Source organism: Apium graveolens, chromosome 9 (assembly GCF_009905375.1).
Source record: "Apium graveolens cultivar Ventura chromosome 9, ASM990537v1, whole genome shotgun sequence".
Classification (NCBI taxonomy): Eukaryota; Viridiplantae; Streptophyta; class Magnoliopsida; order Apiales; family Apiaceae; genus Apium; species Apium graveolens.
Window position 1 is genome coordinate 140,034,272 of NC_133655.1, and position 19,843 is coordinate 140,054,114.

At 38.5% G+C, this 19,843-nt stretch overlaps 1 non-coding gene across 1 annotated transcript; it reads right to left on the reverse strand.

Annotated features, from left to right (window-relative positions):
• Positions 1-2,169: 2,169 nt before the first annotated feature.
• Positions 2,170-2,276, reverse strand: LOC141687673 (small nucleolar RNA R71). Its single transcript, XR_012561161.1, has one exon. It is a non-coding gene; the product is annotated as a small nucleolar RNA R71 (small nucleolar RNA).
• Positions 2,277-19,843: the final 17,567 nt, after the last annotated feature.

Sequence of the window (19,843 nt, forward strand, 5' to 3'; positions counted from 1 at the left end):
GCTGAGTGGCAGTCCAGCATAAGGTCCTATTGCGGTCAGGGTGATGACTGATAAGTGGCATTTTATACCACTTAGAACGACTTAAAATGGCTTAAATTGGTGTCTTGAAATCAAGTATTTTGTGTATTTGATGCGTTTTTCTAGTGTTTATGCATTTCAGGGTATTAGTTGCATTTCGGGGGAGGAATCATCAAGAATAAGCCTTGGCATGTGTTCACCATTGCGAGAGGAAAGAAACGGGCAGATTACGGCGAAGAAACGGAGCAAAATCAGATTTTTTCCAGTAGAGGTCTGAGCGCCCGCTCAGCATTGCTGAGCGGCCGCGCAGCAAGCTGAGCGCCCGCTCAGCTATGCTGAGCGGCCGCGCAGGGTCGGGGAAAAAATATATTATTTCAGGACTTCTACTTCTGTTTGGTTTCCACTTCTATGTAATCTGAGTTTTATAGGACTATTATATAAGTAGATTTGAGACGTTTTCACAAGGGTGGATTGAAGAAGATTGTGTTTTTACGCAAGGAGCGAAGGAGATAAGGAAGAAGACCGATTTAGCAAACCGCAACGAAGAGGAAGCATATTTTCTTGTGATTCTTGTGTCGTTGTAACGTTGGATGCTAGTTTTCTTACTTTGAACTTATTTACTCTTGTGTTGTACTCTATTTTAACATAATTAGTTTAGTTATTATTTTCTTGTGTTTGTTTATCATGATTTCATATGAACCCATGATGACGATAAGTGCTATTATGGGCTAATCGTGATCATGGGGTTGCAACGGATTTATTATGGAATTCTTTAGTTAATTGTTTAATACTTTAGTGTGTGATGATTGTATGATATCTAGTATTGGTTGTGCGTATTCGTCTTATGTGCGTCGCGAACATATAAGATAGGGTGTTAATCTCTTGTGAAGCGACGGTGGATCTTGAGATTTAGAACTTGCCATGCTAGCATAGGTTCATGTATGTTGTGCATGATTAGTGGGTAACTCTAACAGTTTTATTTGCCCTATGTAATCAAAAGGAATAACTTGTGCTTAAATCGTTGTGTTGTCAATTTCTGTAGACATATAGGAACTCAACATAATTGATGACTATTCAACTTCTATCTTAAATTATGGATGCTTGGTAGAATGGTATTAGTACAATGAAAGTTGGCTTTTATCAGTTTCGTGTTATTCGATTAATATCATCACTGTCACATGCTAAAGGTAATAACAATGGCTATTGAAGGAAGTAATAATGAAGTTGTGATCTCATGAGTGTTTTATTATTGATAATTTGAAGTGTTAAGTAAGTGATTAATTAAGTAGTTAATTATAGTTAATATTTAATCAACAATCTTAAGTGTTAGTGTCTTAACATTGAGAAGTAATCATACATTGGTGAGTGAGTTTAATTAGACAATAATTTAGTCTGTGTCTCTGTGGGAACGAACTAGAAAGTATTTTATATTACTTGCGAACGCGTATACTTGCGTGAATATTAGCGCGTGATTTCGCCCTAACAAGTTTTTGGCGCCGCTGCCGGGGACTCGGCGTATTTATTTAGTTTATGTACTTACCATCATTGGTCATTAGGACTCAGTGATTAGGACGTAGTAGTTACTTATTGTTTCCAGTTGTGTTTCAGGTACTTTAGCAAGCGTTTATGCAAACTAGTTCTCGTGCTCGCAAGAGGACTTTAGATACAGCTGAGGAGACAGACGAAATTCTGGATATTATGGAGAAGTTAGATTTTGAGGATTCGGATTCAGGAACTGAGCGGAAAGAACCAGTAAACATGGGAGATCGTATTGTTCAAGCTGATCCAGCTCTTATGGATTTTTCTCGGCCTAAAATTGATGACATTCAGTCAAGCATCCTTCATCCGGCTATTCAAGCTAACACCTTTGAAATTAAGCCGGGCACTATTCAGATGGTGCAGAATTCTGTTTCTTTTGGAGGAGCGGCAACTGAAGACCCCAACATGCACATAAGGAATTTTGTCGAGATCTGCAGCACTTTTAAGTATAATGGCGTGACTGATGAGGCTATCAAGTTGAGGCTTTTCCCATTCTCACTGAGGGACAAGGCTAAAGACTGGTTACATTCTGAACCAGCTGGGTCCATCACTACGTGGCAAGATCTTGCGCAAAAGTTTCTGGTGAAGTTTTATCCGATGGCAAAGACTGCTGCTATGAGGAGTGCTCTTACTCAGTTTGCGCAGCAACCTACTGAATCTATGTGCGAGGCTTGGGAACGCTACAAGGAAATGTTGAGAAAATGTCCACATCATGGAATGCCGGATTGGATGGTGATCACTGGTTTCTATAATGGTTTGGGGGCCTAATCTCGGCCCATGCTCGATGCAGCAGCTGGAGGCGCTTTATGGGCTAAAACCTATACTGAGGCGTATAATCTTATAGAGACGATGGCTGCAAATGAGCATCAAAACCCAACTCAGAGGATGACGTCAGGCAAGGTAGCAAGTATTCTGGAAGTTATGCCAGCCACCGCTATTACAGCCCAGCTCCAAGCGCTATCAATGAAGGTTGATTCTTTGGCTACATATGGAGTTAATCAAATAGCTATGGTTTGTGAGCTTTGTGCAGGTTCTCATGCTACGGATCAGTGTTCTCTGGTCAACGAATCTGTTCAGTATCTGAATAATTATCAGCGACAACAGTAGCCTGTGCCAGCGACCTATCATCCTAACAACAGAAATCATCCAAATTTCAGCTGGGGGAATAATCAGAATGCTATTCAGCCACCATATCAGCAAGGAGTGAGTAAACAGTTTAACCCACCTGGATTCCAGCAACCACAGCAGTATGCTACAAGTCAATCATATCCTCAACAGGGAAGTACGGCTGCACCTACTAGTGCTGATTTTGAGGAACTTAAGCTGTTATGCAAGAGTCAGGCGGTTTCTATCAAGACCTTGGAAAATCAAATCGGTCAATTAGCCAATGCAGTGCTCAATCGTCAACCTGACACTCTTCCCAGTGACACGGAAGTACCAGGCAGGAAGGAAGCTAAAGAGCAAGTCAAGGCTATTACCTTAAGGTCTGGAAAAGTTGCTGATGCTGAAAAGGCAAAAGAAGGAGAAGCTGAAATTAGTGATGAAGAATCTAAGGAAAAGGAGAAAGCGGCGGAACCAAGGAAGACTACTATTGAACACACTCTGCCTGAGGCTAATACAGGGGAGAAACAGCTCTATCCTCCACCATCTTTTCCTAAAAGATTGTAGCAAAAAAAGCTGGATAGACAGTTTGGGAAGTTTCTGGAGGTGTTCAAGAAACTTCACATCAATATACCTTTCGCTGAGGCTCTGGAGCAAATGCCTAGTTATGCGAAGTTTATGAAGACTATTCTTTCAAGGAAGGTGAAACTGGATGACCTTGAAACCGTTCCTCTCACGGAAGAATGCAGCGCTGTTCTGCAGCAAAAGTTACCACCAAAACTGAAAGATCCAGGAAGCTTCACCATTCCTTACACCATTGGCAATCTGACTTTTGACAAGTGCCTTTGTGATTTGGGAGCAAGCATTAATCTGATGCCGTTGTCGATCTTTAAAAAGTTGGATCTGCCTGATCCAAAACCCACATACATGTCTCTACAATTGGCTGATTGTTCCATTACTTACCCAAGGGGCATAGTGGAGGATGTGCTCGTCAAGATGGATAAGCTCTTCTTTCCTGCAGATTTTGTTATTCTGGATTATGCGGAAGATAAGAAGATTCCCATAATCTTGGGAAGACCTTTTTTGGCTACTGGACGTACCTTGATAGATGTGCAAAAAGGTGAACTTACTATGCGGGTACAAGAGCAGGATGTGACCTTCAATGTATTCAAGGCAATGAAATTCCCTACAGAAGATGAGGAGTGCTTAAAAGTAGATGTGATTGATTCTGCGATTACTTCGGAACTCGATCGTATGTTAATGTCTGATGCATTGGAAAAGGCCTTAGTGGGGGATTTTGACAGTGATGATGAAGATGGCAACGAGCAATTACAATATCTAAACGCTTCTCCCTGGAAGCGAAAGCTGGACATGCCGTTTGAATCTCTTGGTACTTCAGACCTTAAGAATGCTGAAGGAAAGCTCAAACCATCAATAGAGGAAGCACCTACCTTGGAGCTCAAGCCATTACCTGAACACTTGAGGTATGCTTTTTTAGGTGATTCATCTACGTTACCTCTTATTATTTCATCTGACCTTTCAGGTAGTGAGGAAGACAAGCTCTTAAGGATTTTGAGAGAATTCAAATCGGCTATTGGATGGACCATAGCAGACATCAAGGGGATAAGTCCTTCATATTGTATGCATAAAATTCTGCTAGAGGAAGGTAGTAAGCCAACTATGGAACAGCAGTGAAGACTGAATCCCATCATGAAGGAGGTGGTGAAGAAAGAAATTCTGAAATGGCTGGATGCAGGCATCATTTATCCTATTTCTGACAGCTCATGGGTGAGCCCCGTATAATGTGTACCTAAGAAAGGAGGTATCACTGTGGTTGCAAATGAAAAGAATGAGCTCATCCCCACTCGAACAGTTACAGGATGGAGAGTATGCATGGATTATAGAAAATTGAACAAAGCCACAAGGAAGGATCACTTCCCTCTTCCATTTATTGATCAGATGCTTGACAGGTTGGCGGGTCATGAGTATTTTTGTCTTCTGGATGGTTATTCAGGGTATAATCAGATTTGTATTGCACCAGAGGATCAGGAAAAGACTACCTTCACTTGTCCATTTGGCACGTTTGCTTTTCGCAGAGTTTCGTTTGGGTTATGTGGCACCCCGACCACTTTTCAGAGATGTATGATGGCTATATTCTCTGACATGATTGGAAATAATGTCGAAGTGTTCATGGACGACTTCTCCGTCTTTGGACACTCATATGATGAATGTTTGAATAATCTGCGCGCCGTACTCAAAAGATGCGTGGAAACTAATTTGGTGCTCAATTGGGAGAAATATCATTTTATGGTGCGTGAAGGCATTATTCTTGGGCATAAGGTCTCTAACAAGGGTCTGGAGGTGGACAAGGCCAAGGTGGGAGTCATTGAAAATCTTCCCCCACCTAACTCTGTGAAAGGAATCCGTAGTTTTCTTGGTCATGCGGGTTTTTATCGGCGATTCATCAAGGACTTTTCAAAGATATCTAAGCCGTTGTGCAATTTGCTTGAGAAAGATGTGCTTTTCAAATTTGATGATGAATGTTTGGCAGCATTCGAGACTCTCAAGAAGAGTTTGATCACTGCACCAGTTATTACAGCACCAGATTGGACAGAACCGTTTGAGATGATGTGTGATGCGAGTGATTATGCGGTAGGTGCAGTTCTGGAACAGCGCAAGAAAAATCTCTTCCATGTGGTCTACTATGCGAGTAAGACTTTAAATGGGGCCCAATTGAACTACACCACTACTGAGAAGGAGCTTTTGGCTATAGTCTTTGGTTTCGAGAAATTTCGATCTTATCTACTTGGTACGAAAGTAACAGTATTCACTGATCATGCGGCTATTCGCTATCTGGTTTTCAATAAGGACTCGAAGCCGAGACTCATTCGTTGGGTGCTTTTACTTCAGGAATTTGAGTTAGAGATCAAGGATAGAAAAGGTACTGAGAATCAAGTAGCTGACCATCTCTCTAGGTTGGAGAATCCCGATTCTACTTCACAAGATAGGACGTTAATCAATGAATCTTTTCCGGATGAGCAGTTGTTTGCAATTCAGGAGGAAGAACCATGGTTTGCAGATATTGTAAACTATCTCGTCAGCAATGTAATGCCTCCTAATTTGACATCCGCTCAAAAGAAGAAGTTTCTGCATGAGGTGAAGTGGTATATGTGGGATGAACCATATTTGTTTAGACAGGGAGCTGACCAGATTATCAGGAGATGTATCCCGTTCTGTGAGACGGAGGGGATATTACGAGACTGCCATTCCACGGTTTATGGTGGACACTATGGTGGTGAGAAGACGGCAGCTCGTATTCTGCAAGCAGGTTTTTTTTGGCCTACTTTGTTCAAGGATGCTCATCAGTTTGTTTTAAGGTGTGATCGTTGCCAAAGAGTGGGAAATTTGACAAGGAAGGATGAGATGCCATTAAATGTTATGCTTGAAGTCGAGGTCTTTGATGTTTGGGGAATCGATTTCATGGGGCCTTTTATCTCGTCTTGCAATAATCAGTACATCTTGCTGACAGTCGATTATGTCTCAAAATGGGTCGAAGTTAAAGCTTTACCGACAAATGATGCAAAGGCAGTGCTAAATTTTCTTCATAAGCAAATTTTCACAAGGTTTGGAACACCTCGGGTAATCATAAGTGATGAAGGATCGCATTTCTGCAACCGTAAGTTCACTTTTATGATGCAGCATTATAATGTGAATCATCGAGTAGCTACTGCCTATCATCCGCAAACAAATGGTCAAGCGGAAGTGTCTAACAGAGAGATAAAGCGCATTCTAGAGAAGGTTGTTTGTCCGTCAAGGAAGGATTGGTCTTTAAAGCTCGATGAAGCTGTTTGGGCTTACAGAACAGCATACAAAACTCCACTTGGTATGTCCCCGTTTCAGTTGGTGTACGGTAAGGGATGTCATCTACCTGCGGAGCTTGAGCATAAGGCTTACTGGGCATTGAAAAAGTTGAACCTGGATTTAGATGCAGCTGGTAAGAAAAGAATGTTTCAGCTTAATGAACTTGATGAATTTCAACTTCAAGCGTACGAGAATAACAAAATGTATATGGAAAAGGTGAAGAGGTGGCACGATAGGAAGCTACATCCTAAGTTATTTGTGCCGGGGCAACAAGTTCTCTTATTCAACTCTCGACTCCGACTTTTTCCAGGGAAGTTGAAATCGAGGTGGTCTGGGCCTTTTATTGTCAAAACTGTGTTTCCACATGGAGCGGTGGAAATTTTTGAGAATGATCTGGACCAAGCATTCAAAGTTAACGAGCAGCGTTTGAAGCACTACTATGGGGACATGGCAAACCGAGAAGTGGTTAGTGCCATTTTGTTGACTACTTGAGAAGGGTACGAAACGTCAAGCTAATGACGAAAAAGAAGCGCTGCGTGGGAGGCAACCCATGAATTGTTGTTACAGGAACCCTTAGAAGTTAATAACCTATCCAAAAACACAAAAAAAATTAGAAAACAGGGGCTGAAAAAAAAAATTCCAATGACCCCCTGAGCGCCCGCTCAGCATTGCTGAGCGACCGCTCAGCAAGCTGAGCGCCTGAGCGACCACGCAGCAAGCTGAGCGCCCGCTCAGCTTCGCTGAGCGACCGCTCAGGGGTCGAGTACCAGAATTTTTTTTTACAGTTCAGAAAAAAAAAAAAAACAAAAACACAAAAACAGTGTAGCCCATAAACCCACGATTTGTTCCCACTACCCCATTATTTTAACCATTAATTCACAAACCCTAATTTAATCCACACCCTATATATACATACACCTATCCTATATATCCCCCACAAACTTCCTACACTTAAACTCTCTCCCAAGCACCAAAAATCAGTTCTTACACACTTTTATTCACGAATCAATGGCACCCAAGAGAGCACGCACTATTGACAGCAGCAGCACAGTTCCTACTGCTGATTCATCGAGGGGTACTGATGTAAGGCCTCGGTTAACTGACAGAGCCGCGGAAGAGGAGTATACTAGGCTGTTGGGGAAGCCGATTCTGAAGGAGAGAGGGTTTTTACCATCGGGGAGGGATGGTGAGTTGCTGCCCATGATTGCAGAGAAGGGGTGGATAGCTTTTTCTGAGTCACCCGAAGCGGTACCGATGAGCGTTGTTCGCGAGTTCTACGCGAACGCGAAGGCCGAAAAGAATGGGTTTTCTGTGGTCCGAGGGCTGACGGTTGATTATCATCCTACGGGGATTCGCCGTGTGATTGGCCAGCGAGAGAGGAAACCCGAGGAGGAGAACTGGAATGGAAAGACTGCTGAGGATTTTGACTTGGATTTGATTTGTGTGACTCTCTGTCGACCGGGCACAGTTTGGACCTTCAGGACCGGCACTAATGAGTATCGTCACTTTCCGGCGATCTCCATGAATAGGTATGCCCTGTTGGATTTTTAACGTAGTGGGGTCATGGTAAAACACTTTTACACATACAAAATCCAAATAAAAGCATATAAATCATCAATAAAAATTTGAGGGATCGAATCTAACCTTATAAAATAATTCGGAGACAACGATCAGAGATCCTTAGCAGTTGCTCCTCAAGTGTGAAGCACTCCACCGGTATCCACCAAGAAAATGACTTTTAGGAGGAGGAAGGAGGTGGAGAGAATTGGGTTTTCCAAACTTTTTGGGTTTTCGGGTTTCGATGGGGTTAGAATAAAATAGGGTCTATAATAATGTATTTATAGGCAAAATTTTCAGCTGAAATTTTCCCATAAATATTATTATTATTATTATCCTATTTATTATTCTCATTAATAATTAAAACACCTTTTAATCATTAATCCTTTTTCTAAACACTTTAGAAATAATTCTCTCTCTTGATTTAATTTCCAAAAATTAAATCCTTAATTAATAATATTAAGAACTTTTCTTAATTAATTTATAATCAATTAAATCTTATTTAATCAATTATTAAATTTGCCAATTAATTATTTATTTCACAAATAAAAATTATTAGCCATTATTAATTAATTCCTCCACCATAAAATCATTCTCTTTTTATGGTGTGACCCTGTAGGTTCAATATTAAGCCGGTAGTAGAAATAAATAATAATAAAACTATTTTATCATTATTTATATAAATTCTCTAATTTATTAAATATGATTAATTAATTAATCACATTTATTCTACATCGTGAGTGATGCTTCTCAACATATCGCGACTATCCGGATAATATGAATTCACTGCTTAGAATACCAAGAACCTGTCAGTGAATAGTTATCGTACAATAAACTCCTTCTACCCTACAATGTCCCGATTAAATACAAGACATGGATCTCGTGTCAAGCCTATCTAATTCAATCACTTTGCTTACCATTTACTATGCGTAGTTCTATGCAAATTAGAAACTCCTTTCTAATTTCATTTACTCTGGCCAGAGATTCCTGAACTAGCATAAGTGGATCAGCCTTGAACATTCGCTTCCTTCACTGGAAGGGGTAGATCCTTTATTGATCATACACTATCTTCGTGTACAAATTCCTATACCCAGAAGAGCCCTAATAATTGTCCCTGGAGACTAAGAACTAAACCAAAGCATAGTTCAGTGTACACAAGATGACTATGATGACCTCAAGTCTAAGGATACTTGTACAACTATCACTAAGCGAACAACTGCTGACACGTGAGTGAACTCCATCAGTTGTTCAGCTGGGCGAGTCATGTTCAGTGAACTTATTCCATAATAAGCACCTACATACTAGCTATAGTGTCACCACACAAATGTCTATGAGAACAGACATCCTTCATAATGAAGCAAGCATAGTATGTACCGATCTTTGCGGATTATTAATTACCAGTTAGTAATCCTATGACCAGGAACTATTTAAGTTTAGAGTTATCATCTTTTTAGGTCTCACTATTATGATCTCATCATAATCCATAAAAAGCTTTACTCTAAACTATGGTATATCTTATTTAAACACTTAAATAGATAAAGCCCGTAATAAAAACAAAACAAGTCTTTATTAATATCAATGAAATCAAAACAGATTACATAAAAGTTATTCCTAAATCCTAATACATGATTGGACTTAGGACATATTCCTTTCAATCTCCCACTTGTACTAAAGCCAATCACTCTGGTATCTAATACCCATCTTGACGATCAAAGTGACTTTCATAAAGTAGCTTTGTGAGTGGGTCTGCTATGTTGTTATGTGTGTCATCTCTAATTCAATACAATACAAGAAATGTTATCGCGCTCCCACTAACCCTTTTGTAGACGCATGGTTCGTCCACATTTTTGATAAAATCAAACTCTTTGATTGTCTCATCAAAATGGATGTTCCATCTACGAGAAGCTTGCTTTAAACCACATTAATCGCAAGCAAAATCCGAACTGATTTTAACAGGGCTACATGTAAAAAGTTTCATCAAAGTCAATCCATTGCCTTTGTTTGAATCCTTTTCCCACAAGCCTGGCCTTATAGGTCTCCACCTGGCCATCTGCTATAATCAATCTTTTGTATACCGTATACGTAGATTCCATTCTGGATTTCATGGCACTATGCCATTTCTCTGAGTCAACACTAGTCATAGCCTCATTATAGGTCACAGGTTCGTCATCAACAATGATCGACAACTCATTGTCATTCTCAATGACAAGGCCATATTCCCTCTCAGGTTGGCGAGACACTCTCCCTGATCTATGAATGGGCTGTTCCACAAAAGGTTGTTCAGTCAGAATAGGTGTTTCCACTTGATCCGTAGTAGTTTGTGCTTCTTGAACTTCATCAAGTTCAATTTTGCTCCCACTGTTTCCTTCAAGGATAAACTCCTTTTCCAAGAAGGTAGCATGTCTGGAGACAAACACCCAATGATCGGTGCAAAAGTAATACCCTAAAGTCTCTTTAGGACATCCCACAAAACTACATTTTACGGATCGATATTCCAGCTTATCTGGGTCAACTTTCTTGACATAAGCTAGACATCCCCAAATCTTAACGTGTTTAAGACTCGGTTTCCTTTCTTTCCATATCTCATATGAAGTTTGAGAAATAGATTTGGAAGGCACCTTATTCAGTAAATATGCTTAGGTTTCCAATGCATAACCCCATAGGAATACTGGAAGATTTGCATAGCTCATCATGGACCAAACTATGTCTAACAAAGTTCGATTTCTCCTTTCAGATACCAATCTGGAGGAGTCCATTGGGAGACTATACCATTTACTTTGAGATAATCTAGAAACTCTCCGTTAAAGTATTCACCACCTCGATCTAATCGAAGAGTTATAATACTATGTTTGGTTGTTTCTCCACTTCATACTTATATTCTTTGAACTTTTCAAAGGCCTCAGACTTGTGTTTCATCAAACACATATCCGAATCCAGATCTATCATCTATGAAAGTAATGAAGTATGAAAATCCACCCATGGCTTGCGTAGACATTGGTCCACATACATCTGTGTGTACCATTCCTAGCAAATTTGCAGCTCTCTCTCCATGTCTACTAAATGGAGACTACAATGCCACTATAAAGTGAGATTTTCATCATCCCTTTTCTTTTATTAGTTTGTTCAATCTGAAATAAATTATGTCACATACATACAGACCATTATTTAAAGCACCACGTCCATAAAGAATATTATCTCTAAGAATAGAACATTCATTATTCTCAATAATAAATGAAAAATCCACCCAAGTCTAACATGGGAATAATATTCCTCACAATCGAGGGAACAAAATAACAATTATTTCAAACAATAGTCTTGCCCGTAGGCCTATGTAAATGAAATGATTCTACATCTTCAGCAGCAACACTTGCTCCATTTCACATCAGTAGAATCACCTCCTCTTCCTCAAGAGTCCTACTTCTCCTTGGTCCCTGCAACAAATTGCAGATATGAGAACCACAGGCGGTATCTAATACCCAAGTAGAAATGACATATTCACTTCTATCATGAACATACCTGAATCAGAAGCGGTAGTCTCACTACCCTTCTTCTTCAATTCTGCAAGGTAAACCTTGCAGTTCCTCTTCCAGTGCCCCACCTTGTTACAGTGAAAGCAAACAACTTTGCTCTTGGGGTCTTCAGCTTTTGGTGGAACCGGCGTTTTCTCACCTACTTTCTTCTTCTTGGAAGAGTTCCTCTTCCTTTTCTTAGGATTGGAACCTTCACTAATTAGAAGAACAGAACTCTTCTTAGGGGAAAATTCGATTCCGCAGTCTTCAACTTGTTGTGGAGTTCAGGCAGGCTGACATCCAACTTATTCATGTGAAAGTTCACAACAAACTGCGAGAACGAACTCGGAAGCGATTGTAAGACCAAGTCTTGGCTTAGCTCCCCATCCATGGCAAAACCAAGTTGTCCAAGACGTTCAATCAAATTGATCATCTTAAGTACATGGTCATTCACAGATGATCCCTCAGACATCCTACAACCGAACAACTCCTTCGATATCTCATATCGAGCTGTCCTCCCCGCCACATCATACAACTCTTGTAGATGCATGAGGATAGTGTGAGCATCCATATGCTCATGTTGCTTCTGTAGCTCAATGTTCATGGAAGCTAGCATGATGCATTGTGCAACATTTGCATCATCTATCCACTTTCGATACACAACATGTTCATCATTATGTGCATCACTAGCAGGTTCAGTAGGCTTAGGTGAGTCAATCACGTATTCCAGCTTCTCAATCCTGAGAACAATTCTTAAGTTTCGAAGCCAGTCAGCATAATTAGGACCAGTCAATTTGTGAGCATCCAGTATGCTCCTAAGTGATAGTGCAGAAGACATAACGTACAAAGTAAATCTGTAAATGATAAACACATAACAACACTTAGCAAATATTCGATTTCATTTCAAAACACTATATGAATCGGGTCTTTATTCATAAGTGGCTCCCACTAGTTTTCCTAATTTATTCAACCCCCTACGTGAAAAATTAAGCATTCATAATGCTAGTGGGATTAGGGATCCTACATTCCATTACACGACCCCGGCTGTAGCACGAACCGCCATGTAATGTTCAATAGGCAGACAACTCTTGTCAATTACATCTCATGTTATTCCCTAATCAAACTTTAGCCTCTTGAATAATTGAGTCTCGGCTGTAGCACGACAAACTCAATATTCTAAGTCAAGTCTAACCCAACATTCCGTACAGTTGAATCAGTCCCCAAAGGCCCACGGCTGTAGCACGTACCGACCTTTAGATTCTTATTCAATGTGCACATCTCTATGTAATAGACAAGTATTTCTTATTTCGAAATCAAAGCCCTCGGCTGTAGCACGAACCGACAATGATTCAAAAATAAGAACTACTTTTCTATCATGTTGGAAGGCTATGACCGACACAAGCCCGTTGTATCATTGGCCAATTACTACTTGATATTATTTAATTTTAGAGGGATTATATTACGTTACAATCATAATCATATTATAAAGAGATTCCTCCTTTTAAATTAAATATTTCAAATCAATAATCAATAATCAGATGATTCCCAGATCGGGTGGAGCATTGTCAAGAGGCGTCACTTAATAACCCTTTCTTACAGATAGAAATCTGTTGTTGACAGAATCATCCTTTCTCTCATATCGAAAATTCATATTCAATTACGTGTTTCACAAACACAAGAATCTCATGATTGTATTCATAATATTGTTATTAAGGTTATGAAACAATTTCACTATACTAGGTTGTCTAACAAACGCCTTATGTTCATTTAAGTTCACCTAAATCTATCATCGCATGATAAACTAAGCATATATCACATATATCATCATGAATAAACATCAAGGTAGGCATGTTATATCATCTAGCACATAGAACTAAGCATTATACATCTCTATGTATCACATGAAGCATTTAAAAGCAATTAAAACAGTCAAAAACATCTTTAAAACACTTCATGGAAATATAAACAGTTCAAAACTTTTATATAAACTAAAATTGATCACTCCATTAGATCCGTCTCGGAAAAACGAATCCAACGGTATATTACACGCCCAAAACGGAGTTACGAAACTCCCAGAAAATCAATTTTAATATCAATAGAGGGCTGTAACGCATTCCGGTGATGCGTTACACCCCTTTTAAGCCATTAAAGGGTGTAACGCATTCCGTAAATGCGCCACAGGTGTGTAACGCATTCCCGGAATGCGTTACACCCCTATATTTTTTTTTTAGCAGCCGACTTCTTTTCTCCTCAAAAACCGTGCAGCCGCCTGATAGAACCTGTTCCCTGTCTGCTTTTCTTTCCTTCCCGTGCCATCACACAGAAGACAGCAGCAGTACAAATACATAATATATACATACAAACAATTCATATATATATAATTATTTAATTATGAATTTAATTGCTAGAACTTCAAAAATTCATAATAAAAAATCTATACATCCTAAAATTATGAAAAAAATACCCAGACGATCTACAACACTTGTAGAACCCAGATCAACATTCAAAATTATTATGAGAAACGATCTCATCAGACAAAATTAATCCATGATATAACTTGTAAAAATCATAATTAATTCATACAAGCACATAAAATTCTGAAATTTTTACCACAGATCTATATGCATACAACCTATGCTCTGATACCAATGTTGGATTTTTAATGCAGCGGGGTCACGGTAAAACACTTTTACACATACAAAATCCAAATAAAAGCATATAAATCATGAATAAAAATTCGAGGGATCGAATCTAACCTTTTAAAATAATTCGGAGACAACGATCAGAGATCCTTAGCAGTTGCTCCTCAAGTGTGAAGCACTCCACCGGTATCCACCAAGAAAACGACTTTTAGGAGGAGGAAGGAGGTGGAGAGAATTGGGTTTTCCAAACTTTTTGGGTTTTCGGGTTTCGATGGGGTTAGAATAAAATAGGGTCTATAATAGTGTATTTATAGGCAAAATTTTCAGCTGAAATTTTCCCATAAATATTATTATTATTATCCCATTTATTATTCTCATTAATAATTAAAACACCTTTTAATCATTAATCCTTTTTCTAAACACTTTAGAAATAATTCTCTCTCTTGATTTAATTTCCAAAAATTAAATCCTTAATTAATAATATTAAGAACTTTTCTTAATTAATTTATAATCAATTAAATCTCATTTAATCAATTATTAAATTTGCCAATTAATTATTTATTTCACAAATAAATAATTATTAGCCATTATTAATTAATTCCTCCACCATAAAATAATTCTCTTTTTATGGTGTGACCCTGTAGGTTCAATATTAAGCCGATAGTAGAAATAAATAATAATAAAACTATTTTATCATTATTTATATAAATTCTCTAATTTATTAAATATGATTAATTAATTAATCACATTTATTCTACATCGTGAGTGATGCTTCTCAACATATCGCGACTATCCGGATAATATGAATTCACTGCTTAGAATACCAAGAACCTGTCAGTGAATAGTTATCGTATAATAAACTCCTTCTACCCTACAATGTCCCGATTAAATACAAGGCATGGATCTCGTGTCAAGCCTATCTAATTCAATCACTTTGCTTACCATTTACTATGCGTAGTTCTATGCAAATTAGAAACTCCTTTCTAATTTCATTTACTCTGGCCAGAGATTCCTGAACTAGCATAAGTGGATCAGCCTTGAACATTCGCTTCCTTCACTGGAAGGGGTAGATCCTTTATTGATCATACACTATCTTCGTGTACAAATTCCTATACCCAGAAGAGCCCTAATAATTATCCCTGGAGACTAAGAACTAAACCAAAGCATAGTTCAGTGTACACAAGATGACTATGATGACCTCAAGTCTAAGGATACTTGTACAATTATCACTAAGCGAACAACTGCTGACACGTGAGTGAACTCCATCAGTTGTTCAGCTGGGCGAGTCATGTTCAGTGAACTTATTCCATAATAAGCACCTACATACTAGCTATACTGTCACCACACAAATGTCTATGAGAACAGACATCCTTCATAATGAAGCAAGCATAGTATGTACCGATCTTTGCGGATTATTAATTACCAGTTAGTAATCCTATGACCAGGAACTATTTAAGTTTAGAGTTATCATCTTTTTAGGTCTCACTATTATGATCTCATCATAATCCATAAAAAGCTTTACTCTAAACTATGGTATATCTTATTTAAACACTTAAATAGATAAAGCCCGTAATAAAAACAAAACAAGTCTTTATTAATATCAATGAAATCAAAACAGATTACATAAAAGTTATTCCTAAATCCTAATACATGATTGGACTTAGGACATATTCCTTTCATGCCCGTGCATGGAATGCATTTATTTGTGCTAATATTTTGCCTTTTTCGCATGCACACGAGGTCACAGTTGAGAGAGCATAATTGTTGTGGGGAATTCTGAATGAGGAGTACTATGTGGACCTTGGTGAGTTTATCTACCAAGGAATTCTGAAGTTTTTGAGGGGAGCGAAGCATATGAACATCCCTTATGCATCCACGGTTACAAAGCTATGCCAAACAGTGGGAGTGAACTGGCCGGCTCATGAGCAGTTGCAGTTGCCGGCAGCTCCGATTGATTCTGGGATGCTGAATGGGATGCAGGAGTGGACAGGTGGTGAGCCTGAGGAGCATGGGCTGGGTTATCGTCTTCTTGGAGGGCGTCCAGCACGAGGTGCTACTATGGCTAGGCCAGGGCGTGATGAGGCTGGTTTTTCGAGAGCTCGGGAGGGTGCTGGGATGGTTGATGCCCAGTATAGGAGGCTTACACGGCGGATGGATGCTATGTACGAGACGCAGAGCAGATTTCCTCAGGAGCTCATCCTTGCGTTAGGGACTGCTTTTCGGGGCCTTGGAGCTGATATCCAGTGGCCAGTTTTTGGTGAGGACTCTGCATACCCGCCGCCTGATACTCCACCCACTGAGGGTGATGATGATGATGACTCCGAGTAGGTATACCCTGTGTTCCTTTCTACTACCTTCACTGAGGACAGTGAAGATTTTACGTTTGGGGGTGGTAGTTAAGGAATATTGTGTGTGTGTCATATAACTGCATATTCATGATAGCTTAGTTCATATAGTTGCATAATTTATGCCATATAGTTTTTTTTGTTATGTATGTCATGTAGCTCATGCATTTACCATGATCCCTTTTGCAATGATTTATCGACTGAATTGTGATATTGATGCGAGTGTAGTGATAGCATTAAAGTGATATTAAGTCGTGTACGTTGATATCCATGCTAGAAACACTTGTAATTCCACTAAGTCTTAGAGAATGCGTAAGGGCTAGATTGTTGTTATGATTTGGTTGTTTTCGAGGTCAATCTATTTATAATGCTTAGAATTCGATAATAGGTTCTTAGTGATAAAGGCATGAAAAAGAAAAAAAAATTGGAGGAAAAAAAAATTTGGAATTCGTTGCTAGTTGTGGCTAGGCGTTAAATGGCTAGTAGCCGGCTCGCATATGGTGCGAGTAGTCTAGGGTTGAGCAAGATGGAGCGAAACGCACTTGCTCAGAAGTTAAAAAAAAATAAAAAAAAATAATAATAATATTTAGTTTATGCATAATTGATCAAGAGTGGGCTCTTTGGTATTCGAGTTATTAAGTTCTTAGGGGACTCTGTGCCTAGTGACCTAAGGCTTTTAGAGTCTAGGATCCGCTAACCTAACGCTCGTTACATGGATACCATTGTATAAGTCTTTTGTGGACCTCACTCATAGCACGGTCAATTAAGCATTTGTGTTGTGAATAAAAAGCACGATTCCGTAATAAGCTCCAGAATTCTTGTAGTGTTGAATATCACTTTGTGCCTAGAATTTTTATTCTCTGTATAATCATGTGATTGCCTTGAGGATAGTCAAGTCATAATAATTGGTCTAGTTCCGAAGCATATCTGTTAAGCATTTGCACACACCACGTTTCTGGCTGTATGTCTGTTTGCATGAGTTTATTGATCTTTAGTTGTCTAACTGTAATTGTTAAGATGTTGCAATTTGGTTGGTTAATTGTAGAAAGGGGGATCGCTGCATTTTCATATAGATTGCATTCATGCATGTTTTTATTTGTTTTTGAGTCTGTGACGCTTGAGGATAAGCATCGATTTAAGTTTGAGGGTGTGATAAGTGGCATTTTATACCACTTAGAGCATCTTAAAATGGCTTAAATTGGTGTCTTGAAATCAAGTATTGTAACACCCCCAGATCCGGGGTCGGGGATCCGGGTTGTCACGGTCTTTCTTTCCACAATATCACTTCACTTAATTAATAATAAATAACCTCATACTGTGACCCCACACTAACACACACCACAACCCGTTATAGTCTCAGAGATGAAATTGAAATAAGTACAAGTCTTTGAATCCACAATTTAAAATTATTACAACCCAAAATAATTACTTGATAAATTTACAGTTAATTGCCATTATCTGCCACAAGTTATAATTATACATAATTTGATTCTCAAAAGTAGATGGTCTGAACTACAATGGATCTACCTCTGCAGCTATAGCAGCTACAACATCATCGGGAAGACGCGGGGCGCTTCCCACGCGCTTGCGCTGGGTCTGCTGGAGTCTGGCCATCTCTCCTAACTGTTGTTGTGTGATGAAGAAATAAAGCAAGAGTGAGCCTTACAGCTCGCAAGATAATATGTATAGTGATAACAGTAATATAAGTATCTAAATGGATACTTGATAGCATCTCTATCATATGCAAGATAATTACTTACTAGATATAAGTAAAAACAAGGAATGAAGTTACCAATACTTCACCACACTTATATCATATAATAAGCTACTTGAACTGCCACCGTTCAAAGTATTATAGGTTTTAAGAAAAACATCCCATAGATGAGACCACAAGTTAAGACTTGAATAGATTCAATCTTTGAAAGATTATTGAATGAAAAAGTTATGAGATACTTTATTTAGTCCCGGTATATATATATCCACATATATATACCCCTTTAAACATTTCCTGGAACCTCTGTTATGTAAAGTATGAACAGAGTTTGAAACATCCAATGAATTTTGGAAAGGAAAAGAATTTTGGCATAAACCCGATATCTCGCTGATCAGGCAAAGATACCAATAAGTAACCTTTTCTACTGTAGATGGATGAATTCCTCACCGGTCATCACCCTGGCCGCATTAGGACCTCGCGCTAGACCGTACCCCGGCCCCTCACGCGTTGATGGACTGCCACCCAGCCACTTACACAATAATAGACCGTACCCCGGCCTGTCGCTTATGCCGACTCAATGAGATGGGCTTACTTCCCGAACGTTGGGCAAGTAATCAATTCATTTACCAAATCTGCAACCTCGTTGCGAATATAAAATACACCACAGAGCCGGATTCCCCAGGTTTTGAGCGAGTATTTAAATCCCCTTTAAAAAGGAAGATCTTAAATATAAAAATGAGTTTTGGGATCCGCTCTGACTTTTAAAAATTATTTTGAAGACTCGAAAACACTTTAAAGAGTGTTTGGAGTAAGGCTGATTTAATGAAGTAAATCAGTCCCCAGAATATTTAGAAAATGACTGAATATTATTATTTAAATAATATTCCCATAAAGAATAATCTTTATTAAAATAATTGAAGTAGAAGTATTAAAACTTATACTTGAAACGAGTATTAAATAACCCAAGATATACTTATATGAAAGTATTATCTTTATTTGAATAATCGAAAATAAGTTTGATTATTAACACCTTATTCTTTAATAAAATAAAGAATATATCTCAGCACATAATAGGAGTCATAGATCCTCAAATGAATATTCAAATAATATTCATAAATAATATAAAAGAGTCATAAGTCCTCGAATGAATATTCAAATAATATTCAATAAATAAATAAAAGGAGTCATACGCCTTCGAATAATATTCGAAATAATATTCAATAATAAAATAAAGTTAAAGTTATCGAATAAACCTTATTCGATTAATAGTTTGGAAAACTATAACCATATATATATATATAAATATAAATATATATATATATATATATCCATATCCATATATACAAAAATCTACTCGGGATCCTCGACTCCCGGTTTTAGAAAATATTTTCACCTTTGGGTCCCTATACTAAGGGTATATGCAAGATACCGCTATCCTCTAGCATAGGTATTATCAACTGAACCAACAGATATATATTTCAAGAATATGAAACAGGCATGCATATATACCATATCACATGCTACAATATATCGCAAGAATTTGCTAAATAACCAACA